The sequence below is a fragment of the Monodelphis domestica genome, chromosome 1, assembly GCF_027887165.1.
Source record: "Monodelphis domestica isolate mMonDom1 chromosome 1, mMonDom1.pri, whole genome shotgun sequence".
Taxonomy (NCBI): domain Eukaryota; kingdom Metazoa; phylum Chordata; class Mammalia; order Didelphimorphia; family Didelphidae; genus Monodelphis; species Monodelphis domestica.
This window is the reverse complement of record NC_077227.1, coordinates 355,813,456-355,826,663: the sequence shown is the minus strand read 5'-3', so window position 1 is coordinate 355,826,663 and position 13,208 is coordinate 355,813,456. Positions and strand designations below refer to the sequence as shown.

At 37.3% G+C, this 13,208-nt stretch overlaps 1 protein-coding gene across 3 annotated transcripts in view; it reads right to left on the bottom strand.

Annotated features, from left to right (window-relative positions):
• MRPL22 (mitochondrial ribosomal protein L22) overlaps window positions 1–13,208 on the bottom strand; it is a 65,839-nt gene that overhangs the window by 52,343 nt on the left and 288 nt on the right. The gene's annotated exons all lie outside the window — the stretch shown is intronic.

Sequence of the window (13,208 nt, the reverse complement as noted above, 5' to 3'; positions counted from 1 at the left end):
TAATGATGTAACAGAGATTAAAAAGAAAATTTTTGGAACAGTAGAACAAGCTACAAAGAAAGAGGAAGAAACAGAACTGGCAACAGTCTGTAATACACAAACTGCAAATGAATTAATTGAAGCACATGAGCAAACAACAGAGGTGTCCAATGGGGAGGAAAATGCAATAACAGAGAACGTTCAAATTAGTAGACCTCCTGGAGACAATGGCAGGGAAAGCAGGGATGCTATTACAAAAGAAAATACCAATGACATAATAGAAAAGTCATCCTTAAATTCTTATGCAGAAGAATTCCAACCAATAGTAACTGCACAAGAAAAAGCAAACACAAACATTGTTATGCCATCCTTAAGTCTCCATGATAATGCAATTCCATTGCAAACTGATGATGAATTGCAAAATAAATGCTCAGAGCAACAAGAAAAGTCTGTAGCAGAAGAACAAAACTAGGATTTGAACAAAATAGAAATAGAGGCACCTGTGATCCAAATGTGCCAACAAAATGAGAACACAGAACCAAGGGTCATGATAAATGTGGGTAATGAGATCTACCCAGCTCTTATCAATACAGGAGCAACTGAATCTGTTTTAAAAACATCTCCTTTAGACAGCCAAATCACAAGTTACGTCCAAGTTAAAGAGCTTGCAAAAGACTTGGGGAAATATAGAAATCACCAATGAAGAGTCAATGCAAGACACGAATCACACAGAATCACTATATTCAATAATGTTTGATTCAGAAAATGAAGAAGACCAAGAACCTTATGAATATATCAAACCTTACAATCAAGATCACAAAGCTTTACAAGAGGAGGAGACAGATGATTTCATTAACAACTCAAATCAAAAACAAATGATCCAGTCAGAAGAGTGAGTTAAGGAAATAAACTACACAATCACATTAGAAGAAATGTTGGCAGCACTGGGAGTCAAGAATTACCAAGAACTTTGTGAAAAGTATGTGGAAGTGGATAAAGTGGATAAAGACACTAAATTTGCAGTACAAGAAAATCATAAACCTGATCCAAAACAAAAGGAAGAAGAAGCAAACAATGTAATGCTCCTATCACATCTTCCTTTCTCTGACATAGAACTTCTCACAAACTAGACTGTCAATTAACAAAATATATACAAGCTTTACAGACAAGAATAGCAGAATTGCATGAAATGGGCTTGATACAACAAACAGTACCCCTGGATTACAATTTGCACAACATCAAACCAGGAGACATAGTATACTTAAAAAATTTCAATAGAAAATTGGCTACAGACATAAAATGGACTGGACCACATGAAGTATTGCTTACTACCCCAACAACTATAAAAGTTGCAGGAAAAGACTCATGGTTTCACTGTTCCCACGTGAAACCAGAAAAAGTTCAACACCACTGTAAAAGACATCGAAGATAATTAGACAACAGATAGTGCTGAGAAATGGAAACAAAAACTGATTAACATAAAAAGTACACCACAAAGAAATACGTAGATGATCTACTCTTGGCTTCAACAGATGCAAAAGCATATTGGGAACATAGTAAACACCTTCTTTTGGAACTACACAAAAGAGGGCATAAAATCTCGAAGAATAAAGTTCAGTGGTGTCTCCCTAAAGTAGAATATTTGGGTTTCATCCTGACTGCGGGTGCCCGCTCTATTTTTCCCAAACGAATTGAAAATACAGACAGATTTCATAACAATGCCAAAGGCTGGACATCATAAATTTTGTCTAGTCATAGTAGATCAACTGACCAGATGGCCAGAAGCATTTCCTGCAGCCTGAGCCATATCGGCTTTTGTTGCTAAGGTGCTTTTAAAAGAGATTATTCCTCACTTTGACCTGCAAGCACATATTGATTCAGATAGAGGAAGTCATTTTACTGATTCTGTCCTAAATCAGATATATTCTTGGTTGAGGATAACTCCCCAATTTCATGAACCATATCATCCCCAGAGCTCAGGCCAAGTTGAAAGAATGAACAGAGAACTTAAAACTATGATTGGAAAATTATGCACTGAGACACATTTAAAATGGCCTGAAATTCTCCCTTTGGCCCTATTATATCTTAGAAACAGGCCTAGAGGAGACCTATACATCTCACCATTTGAGATGATTTTTGGACATCCACCTATACAGTTTAAGCCTTTATCCCCTGCATATATATCACTATTAGGGGGAGATACTACTATTGCTTCCTACATACAGGAATGACAGCACAAACTGCATGAACTCCATGAATCCAGAGCTGCAGTACAAGCCGGACAACTAGACTTTTCACTTTATGACCTGAACCCAGGAGAAAAGGTGTACATTAAGAATTTCCAGTGTACTGGAGCAACTCAGCCTTCCTAGGAAGAGCCATTCCAAATACTGTTAACTACTCCAACAACATCTATAAAGATTGGAGAGAAGGACTCTTGGATTCATTGCTTATATGTAAAGAGAGCATCTTCTGCTGAGACTGATTTGACTGTAACCTATCACATGCATTGGAGATAATAATCCATTAACAAGTGGATGCTGTTTTTCGAGAACACATTGAATTCCTGAATTTTTTCCCTTATTTTTATTATTGCTTTTCTTTTATTGATTAGAATATTTTGATTTTTTTCCTTTTTTCTCATTTCTTCTATTAAAGGTACATACAATTAATATTTTTCTCTCTGCAGTAATATAAGTTTAAATTATATATATAATATATGTATATATTATATATATATATATATACTTGCTATATCAATGCATACCCAAAAGCTTTAAACTGGGGTGTTATGGGACTGTGATTAATGTTTGTGTCTGATTCTAGGAAATGGGATTAAAAAAAACAAGGAGCACAGATTGATGCAATTCTAAGCCAATACAAAAGGACTTGAACCTAGTGAGAGACTCAAGGTTGCGATGTTCGACATATGTTAAGTTTGTAAAAATGAAGACTTGAACCCCGGACTCCAATCCCCAGAAGTCCTTGCTCTAGTTCCCGAGATGCCCTCTAATCTCACTGAGATTTTCACCTGGGTGAGATCAAAATTTCTATTTAACTGGCTGTAAAAGCCTACTGGTTTTTTGTAATTTTTCCTATTTCTGCTTCCAAGCAGACACGTCTCTCATGATGTAGGTGAGGATGAATGGGCCTCTCAGCCCATCTAGGCACGTGCTTTCTTACTTGTATTTTCTTAAATTCTTAATCTTAAATAAACCTCTAAAAATATAATACTTCTAGAGTAAAACTAATTTCTACCTGCCACAGTTTGGCCTTAAATTTTAATCTTAACAAGTCGTAGGACTTCCTTGTATCTACACTCTTTGTAAAATACTCAGAAAAGAACCAAAGTTTGGCTATCATCCTGGCTCCCCATATCCCTGAAAATGACCCAAAAAAATCAGACCAGGAAATGACACTTCCATATCAAAATAAAATTCTAGTTCTTTTTCTTGTCATATGTAGCATCCCAAGCATATTCACATCTATGTAATATAAATGACTGTATGATTACTGTGTCTCCAAACATAAGGTTATACCAATGAGGCTTGTGAATGTAACTTTGAACTGGCCATGCAGCCCTTGGCTAAGACAAACTCATTAACATGCTCGGACTCAATTCCTCGGGAAAGCACGGTTTGCAATCTACATGCCCAAAGGTGTTCCCTCTACCTTGCCACCCAATCTTAATTGTCTGTACTTTGTGATGTGGTTACTACATGCTTGGGAGTACCACCCAAGCAGGACAGGATTAAATTCAGAGGCAAACCCATGAACTTCCTCTTGGCTTTCTCTCCCCTTTCATGGAGCTCCACTCGGCTCCTTAATGACTATGTCTCTCTTTCCTCTAGGCCTTCTCCTTCCCCGAGGCTGTAACCATCTCGGCCTGCATTCCCTATCTTAATCTCCTCACCCACCTCGTGTTCCTTTGTACTGGTAACTTTCCTATCATAGGTCTGCCTGCCTATTCAAACACTGACTTGTCCATGTCTTTCATTCTCCACCCTGGTTCTCGGTTCCTATCTCTCCTCGGGTCCCATCACAAAGGTGAGCCCCTTCCCTTGTGGGACCCTGCTGGTCAGGGAAGTCCATTAAGGAAAACCCCACATCATAGTATGGTAACTTCCTGTAGTCTTGGCTACAAATGGGTAAGTGAAATATTACTGCATTATGTCCTACAGACTTCTGGGATAGAAATTTATTGAACCCTAATACAAAGGCCTATTATGAATTTATTCTTGGTTAATCAACATTTTATATACATAGATTTTGATGTTTTGATTCTGATTTTGAATTTTTTTCTTTCTACCAAAAGTTTAACTTACTTCCATTTTTTTTCTTTATGTTTTTGGGGTTTTTTTTTCTCTTCTTTTGATAATTGACTCATACAACCCCATAACACAACCATAGATCCTGAGCTGAACTGGATGTTTCTTAATACCCACTTTGGAGGAGGGGGGGGGGGTTGTATTTTAATAAAAATTCAAGATTTTAAAATTTTTGTTTGAGAAAGATCTTCAAGGAAAGAAGCTTGCTAACTCCTAAATCCAGAGAATGAACTGTTGCAGAAGGATGCCAGAAATCCTACACTACATCAAGAAGATCCAGAATGAACTTTCAGTGTGGTTGATTGAACTGAAGTTTGATTGAACATTTATTTGAATATATACTCTTAGGCCAAAAGAGGACTGCCCCCAATTGGTTTTTGTCAATGCACCCAGCAAAATTGGTTTTGCTGTCTGTTTTTCTTCTATTTCCCTCTTCAATCTAACTATTGTAGTTTCCTCTTAGAAAGTGAAATTATGTATGCACCTACAGTTAGAAAATTTGGAGGTGCAGGAGGATTATGTTTAGTGATCAAATGGGGAGACTAGTCTTCCAATCATCATCAGGGGGATTGTGAACTTTAGATATATTCCACCCTGCTAGTCTAACAAAACAGATATGTCTACACCCCTACTTAAAGATTAAGTATTGAGAATAATGGCCTATGACAGACATATGCTAGCAAATGACAAATCAGAAACAACTGACAGACCCCTGGGCTGTCCTAAGTCAAGCTTAAGCTACCATTGGTACATGTGAGATGCAGGAAAATGATGTAAAAACAGTCTATATATTTCACGTTACTTCCTCTCTCTTTTCGTGGAGAGGTGACTCTGGCGGCAGTGTGCTGAGCATCTTGGCATCTTGGCATGGTGGCAGCTATTGCCCGTGTTTGGCAGTGAGTTTCCTTGATACAATAATGGAAGAAGCTTAGTAGACTAGTTCAGATGAGGCATCTTCACTGAGCTCTCTCAGAGTTAGGCTGATTCTTTTCTCCTTTACCTTCCAAACACTATACTCTTAGGAAAGCCTCTAATCTTCTGAAAAAACCTCGTGGGGGAGATCTTTGAACTCCACCTGGCACAGACCAAGAGGGAGAACTCCTATACCCTTTCCCTCTCTCTTCTCCTTAATTCTTTCCCTCTATATTAACTAAACCACCATAAAATTTCCAAACTGACTTGGGTATTTTATTTGGGATATTCCCTGGTGACCAAATTAATTTAGATTAAGTCACAATCCTAAAATTACCCTTACAGGATGCAAGGTCAGGCTATTCCCCTCCCCCTCTCCATGTGGACCTTTCTCACATCACCCATCCCTCTAAAAGATTTGCCATCACTAGCCTAGGGTACTGTCCTGGCATAGAATTGACCTATTTTCTTAAGTCCATGCACTACCAGTAGACTGACCAGTTGGTGAAAAATTCTTTGGTCATTGAGGACCTATGAAAAACTCATGAAACAAATTTTAAAATGTAATGGACATTAGTCCTATATAGCCTCAGTCTATTTCTGTAGTGACAGTGGCACTACAGTAGGAAAATCAGCCATAGAATACTAAAGAGCACAGTATTTTTAGCTCTGTAAATATTAACTCACCAGATGATCAAATACAAGATTCTTATCCAATGACCAATGAGTAGATATATTAGTAAGGGTACTCATGGTAAATCTTGACATTCTCATTAAAAATGAAACCACAAGAACAAAGGAACTTACAACTATAAAGAAAGACAGCTCAGAGCTTCTCCTTGGAGAAGCAAATAAAGGAGATGGTGGAGATGGTTTTCTCATTTATACAAAGGAAACAAGAAATATCACTTTGCAAGATACTTAGTCACATGATATTTTAGTGCTCATGAATGAACACCTACAAAAAGACTAGCACAAAGATTACTGCACCTTAAGAAAGTAGAAAAAGTCTAAGTATATAAGACCCTTCAAATCAATCAACATATATTTTAATAAGGAACTTAAATGCAAAGGTGGACAAAGGAGAGGTAGATAGAGAGACAGAGAGACAGACAGAGACAGAGACAGACAGACAGACAGACAGACAGATAAATATACTTGAACACATGGTTCAACAGTAAAAAATTAGAATCCAAAGAAAGGCATATAGATTATAAAGACAGAAGACTCATGACTGCTGTTGAGAAGAGTGGGGAAGACATATCAAACTCCAAAAAGCATCACAAAAAACAAATAATAAAATTTGTTATCTATTAACAGACAGGAAACAACTAGTCACTAAAATAGGGATTCATTTTTTATTTGGCAATCTGCGTAAAGTCAGACAGCTGACATCTTAAAATAAAGGGATATCAATACCAAATTAGAAGAAAAAACAGGAAAAGAATGTTTTTATAAGAATATAATCTACATATATACTCAATGCACTGTAAGAATTGAAATATTTCTACTCAGATATATATTTTATAAAGATTATTGGAAAAGGTAGACAATCATTCCTACAAGTAACCTGACCTTGTGGTTCCTAGCCAGCATGTATCTTCCTCCTTCCCTTCACCTACCTGCTCTGTTCCTAACTTCATCCTCCTTCATTCTCTTCTCAGTTTTTTCCCGATTCTTTCAAAACCTTGACTTTTATTGGCGTACAGTACATAGAGGGATGCAAAACTGGCGCAACTGTGTTATCTCAGGAATGTTTGATGAGCAGGTGAAGCTATTCAGGAGGGGGAGGGGATGTACTTCCTTGACACAGAACCTTCAATCAAGGTTTGAATACAGAACGGACAAAGTTTCAAAAATAATAATCTAGAGGGAAGCTGGGTAGCTCAGTGGATTGAGAGCCAGGCCTAGAGATGGGAGGTTCTGGCCTTAGACACTTCCTAGCGGTGTGACCCTGGGCAAGTCACTTGACCCCCATTTCCTAGCCCTTACCACTCTTCTGCCTTGGAACCAATACACAATATGGATTCCAAGATGGAAGGTAAGGGTTTAAAAAAATAATAGCTCAGTGGATTGAGAGCGAGACCTAGAGATGGGAGGTTCTGGCCTCAGACACTTCCTAGCGGTGTGACCCTGGGCAAGTCACTTGACCCCCATTTCCTAGCCCTTACTCTGGATCTTCTCATGCAATTTGTGGTCTGTGGAAGCATCTTCATGGTGTCTTCTCCAGACAGTTCAGTTTCTGAATTCAGAGAGGTAGCATGTTTTTTAACCTAAAATTACTCTCAAAAGGAATTTAAACTTTGCAATTTAAAATAATATTTTATACATTCCCCCCCCCCCCCGAAGAGGGTGATTGAAAAACATAGGAATCATTTAGGGAAACATGACTGAGTTACGAAGTATATGAATCAATTGGCAAATCAAAAACATCAAAAAAAAAATCCAAATAAAAAGATTCAGAACCCCCACGCTTAGCTTACTTATTACATCATTGCAATGGAAGAGCAGAGCAGAGAGAGCATGGGAGGCATTAGTGCCATTTAAATACCAATTGTGATCTCTCTCAGGTGGAGACTCAGGTGAGATTATAGGGAATTCTGGGAAATACCAAGGATTTCTAGGGATTGAAGTCTGGGGTTCAAAAATGTCCATTTTTACATAAGGCAATAAAAATAATGATCCATTAGGATACATGGAGAGCCAAATCAAAAATTAATTGGAAATTAAATAATATGATCGTCCAAATTCAGTTAGAGAGCAAATCATAGAAAGAATTAATAATTTTATTGAAGAAAATGACAATGATAAGACATCTTTTCAAAATCTATGGGATGCAGCGAAAGCAGTACTCAGGGGGGGAATTTATATCCTTGAGTTCATATACTAACAAATTAGGGAGGGCAGAGGTCAATGATTTGGACAAGCAAATCAAAAAACTTGAAAGCGAATAAATTAAAAACCCCCAGAAGAAAACCAAATTAAGAGATCCTAAAAATTAAGGGAGAAATTAATAAAATCAAAAGCAATAGAACTATTGAACTAATAAATAAGGCTAGAAGCTGGTATTTTTTTAAAAACAAACAAAATAGACAAAGTACTGGTCAATCTAATAAAAAAGAGGAAAGAAGAAAACCAAATTAACAGTATCAGGGATGGAAAGGAGAACTCACCTCCAATGAAGAGGAAATTAAGGCAATCATTAAAAACTACTTTGCCCAACTATATGGCAATAAATATGCCAATCTAGGTGATATGGAGGAATAGGTACGAAAATATAAATTGCCTAGATTAACAGAAGAAATAGAATTCTTAAATAATCCCATATCAGAAAATGAAATCTAACAGGCCATCAAAGAACTCCCTAAGAAAAAATCCCCAGGGCCAGATGGATTCATGAGTGAATTCTATCAAACATTCAAAGAACAGTTAATCCCAATACTATATAAACTATTTGACATAATAAGCAAAGAGGGAGTTCTACCAAACTCCTTTTATGACACAAACATAGTACTGATTCCAAAACCAGGCAGGTCAAAAACAGAGAAAGAAAATTATAGACCAATCTCCCTAATGAACATAGATGCAAAAATCTTAAATAGGATACTAGCAAAAAGACTCCAGCAAGTGATCAGAAGGGTCATCCACCATGATCAAGTAGGATTTATAGCAGGGATGCAGGGCTGGTTCAATATTAGGAAAACCATCCACATAATTGACCATATCAACAAGCAAACCAACAAAAATCACATGATTATCTCAATAGATGCAGAAAAAGCCTTTGACAAAATACAACACTCATTCCTATTGAAAACACTAGAAAGTATAGGAATAGAAGGGCCTTTCCTAAGAATAATAAACAGCATATATCTAAAACCATCAGCAAGTATTATCTGCAATGGGAATAAATTAGAAGCATCCCCAATAAGATCAGGAGTGAAACAAGGATGCCCATTATCACCTCTATTATTTAACATTGTACTAGAAACTCTAGCTGTAGCAATTAGAGAAGGAAAAGAAATTAAAAGTATTAAAATTGGCAATGAAGAGTCCAAGCTATCACTCTTTGCAGATGATATGATGGTCTACTTAAAGAATCCTAGAGAATCAACTAAAAAGCTAGTCGAAATAATCAACAACTTTAGCAAAGTTGCAGGATACAAAATAAACCCACATAAGTCATCAGCATTTCTATATATCTCCAACACATCTCAGCAGCAGGAATTAGAAAGAGAAATTCCATTCAAAATCACCTTAGACAATATAAAATACTTAGGAATCTATCTGCCAAGACGACACAGGAACTATACAAACACAACTACAAAATACTTTCCACACAACTAAAACTAGATCTGAGCAATTGGAAAAACATTAACTGCTCATGAGTAGGACAGGCTAACATAATAAAAATGACCATCCTACCCAAACTTATCTATTTATTTAGTGCCATACCCATTGAACTTCTAAAAAACTTCTTTACTGAATTTGAAAAAACCATAACAAAGATCATTTGGAAGAACCAAGGATATCCAGGGAAATCATGAAAAAAAAATGCAAAGGAAGGTGGCCTTGCAGTCCCAGATCTCAAACTATACTATAAAGCAGTGGTCATCAAAACAATTTGGTACTGGCTAAGAGACAGAAAGGAGGATCAGTGGAATAGACTTGGGGTAAGAGACCTTAGCAAGACAGTCTATGACAAGCCCAAAGATCCTAGATTTTGGGACAAAAATCCACTATTTGATAAAAATTGCTGGGAAAATTGGAAGACAGTGTGAGTGAGATTAGGCTTGGATCAACACCTCACACCCTACACCAAGATAAACTCAGAATGGGTGAATGAATGAATGAACATAAAGAAGGAAACTATAAGTAAATTATGTGAACACTAAATAGTATACATGTCAGGCCTTTGAGAAGGGAAAAATTTTTTAAACCAAGCAAGACTTAGAAAGAGTCACAAAATGTAAAATAAATAATTTTGACTACATCAAATTAAAAAGGTTTTGTATAAACAAAACCAATGTAACCAAAATCAGAAGGGAAATAAACTGGGAAACAATCTTCATAACAAAAAACCTCTGACAGAGGTCTAATTACTCAAATTTACAAAAAGCTAAACCAATTGTACAAAAAATCAAGCCATTCTTCAATTGATAAATGGGCAAGGGACATTAATAGGCAATTTTCAGTCAAAGAAATCAAAACCATTAATAAGCACATGAAAAAGTGCTCTAAATCGCTTGTAATCAGAGAGATGCAAATCAAAACAACTCTGAGGTATCACTTCACACCTATCAGATTGGCTAACATGACAGCAAAGGAAAGTAATAAATGTTGAAGGGGGTGTGGCAAAGTTGGGACATTAATGCATTCTGGAAGGCATTCAACCATTCTGGAAGGCAATTTGGAACTATGCCCAAAGGGTGCTACAAGACTGTCTACCCTTTGATCCAGACATAGCACTGCTGGATTTGTACCCCAAAGAGATAATAAGGAAAAAGACTTGTACAAGAATATTCATAGCTGCACTCTTTGTAGTGGCAAAAAATTGGAAAATGAGCGGATGCCCTTCAATTTGGGAATGGCTGAACAAATTATGGTATCTGTTGGTGATGGAATACTATTGTGAACTGGAGGAATTCCATGGGAACTAGAATAACCTCCAGGAAGTGATGCAGAGCAAAAGAAGCAGAGCCAGGAGAACATTGTACACAGAGACTGATACACTGTGGTACAATCGAATGTAATGGACTTCTCCATTAGTGGCAATGTAGTGATCCTGAACAACCCGGAGGGATGTATGAGAAAGAACACTATCCACATTCAGAGGAAAAATTGTGGGAGTAAAAACACCAAAGAAAAAACAACTGCTTGATTGCATGGGTCAAGGGGGATACGATTGGGAATGTAGATTCTGAATGAATATCCTAGTGCAAATACCAACAATATGGAAATGGATTCTGATCAGACACATGTAATTACTCAGTGGAATTGTGAGTCAACTATGGGAGGGGAGGGGAGGGGAGGGAGAGGGGAGGGAGTAATAGAAAATGATTTTTGTAACCAGGGAATAATGTTCAAAATTGAGCAAATTAAAAAAAAAACTCAAAACTGAATCCTGGCACGGCTACTTATTAAGTCTGTGAAAATTTACAAATCACTTAGCCTCTCTGACTGTTGGTTACCTCATAAAATGGGGGTTTGAGGGTCCCTTGATTATTTCTAAGACCCCTCCTAGCCCTCTGCTATGATTTTATGATCTCTCTTAAGGGCTCTATTTCCTTATATACCTGTGAGAACACAGCCTCTTTGTATTTCTATTCTGAGTGTCAAGATCATAGTAATAATAAATGCTTGCTTTCTTAACTTAACCTCTTCTATTCTGCCTAATAGAAGGGATGACTGAAAAAAGGATTCTTCCTGAAGAGGTTGATTATATCATTCCTCAACCATAGGTCCCAAAGTACCTAATAATTACTTCCTAAGCAGATGGTACAGTAAATATGAGTACTAGGTTTGGAGTCTGAAAGACCTAAGTTCAAATCCTGCTTCAGACACTTAATAGCTTTATGACTGAGCAAGAAATTCATTGCTTTAGTGTCCCCATGTAAAAATTAGTGACAATGACTGTAGCTAAGTCACCAGATTTGTTAAGAAAACCAAATGTGGAGGGCAGTTGGGTAGCTCAGTGAATTGAGCCAGGCTGAGAGACTGGAGGTCCTGGGTGCAAATCTGACCTGAGGCACTTCCCAATTGTGTGACCCTGGGCAAGTCACTTGACCCCCATTGCCCAGCCCTTACCACTCTTCTGCCTTGGAACCAATATATAGTATTGATTTCAAGCTGGAAGGCAAAGGTTTATTTAAAAAATAAAGAAACTTTAAAAAAGAAAACCAAATGTGACAAGATATGTAAATGTTTTGCAAAACTTTCAAGTGATATAAAAATACTAATATGACTACAACTCTAACTTCTTAAGTTTTACTTCAAGATAAGTTTCTATTTATTCTTTGCCACACTAATTCACACTGGATTCCAATACAATTAAAGGAACATTCATTAAGCATCATATCCAATGTTTATGAGAAGTGCTTATGAAGTTAACAGAGTTTGTGATAGTACAAAGAATAGGAAATCAAAAATAACCATTCCTGTTCTCAAGGAGTCTGCATTCCCCTGGCCAGGGATCTCAAATGTATATTAGTGATAAATGAATCTGATAGTCATTTAAGGAAAGCAGGGAAAACTAATAGTAATCAAGTGAAACAAGTCTTGAGGAATTTAAGAATTCTGACAAGCAGATGAGAAAAGAATGTCGTCCAGATATGGAGGACTTCTACTGTCTTTGCCTGCCAAATAGACCTACATACAACTTTTTCACTGACATCCTAATTGTTACAGAGGTCTCTGCTAAAGCAAAACATCCTTTTCCCTCTAAGAATCTTGCTTAAGATCACTGACTACAGACAAAGTCACCCTCAGTTCCAATCATCCTATTCGCATAGCATTCCATTCACTTCCACCACTTGTGAAGACGAATGGAAAGCCACCACACAGCGAGTCGGGGGACACTGACTGATTCCAACCCCTGGTCTGCCACTAACCTTAGGCAAATAACTTCAGTCTTCTAAGCCTCAACTTCCCACCTGTACAATGTGGGGAGTTGTTCTACATGACTCTTAAAGTCCCTTCTGGATCTGATACTCTATATTCTAAGGTCTTTTTAGGTTCTGGTACCCTGTGTTCTATGTTCCAAGTAGCCCCCAGAGAACATCATCCTCTTTGGAAGGACCTATTTCGTTTCTGTGCTTTATAACCACCTCCAGGCGTATAAGCAATGTTTTCTGGTTTATTGATCGATCAATACTGGCTGAAATGAGTCGAACTGACATTCAGGGCTCTAGGGCTTCTTGAAATTCTACCATTCCACTTTCTCTGCTCTAAGTCTCCTTCAGACTCTGACATTCTAGGTCCTTCCGGGCTTTC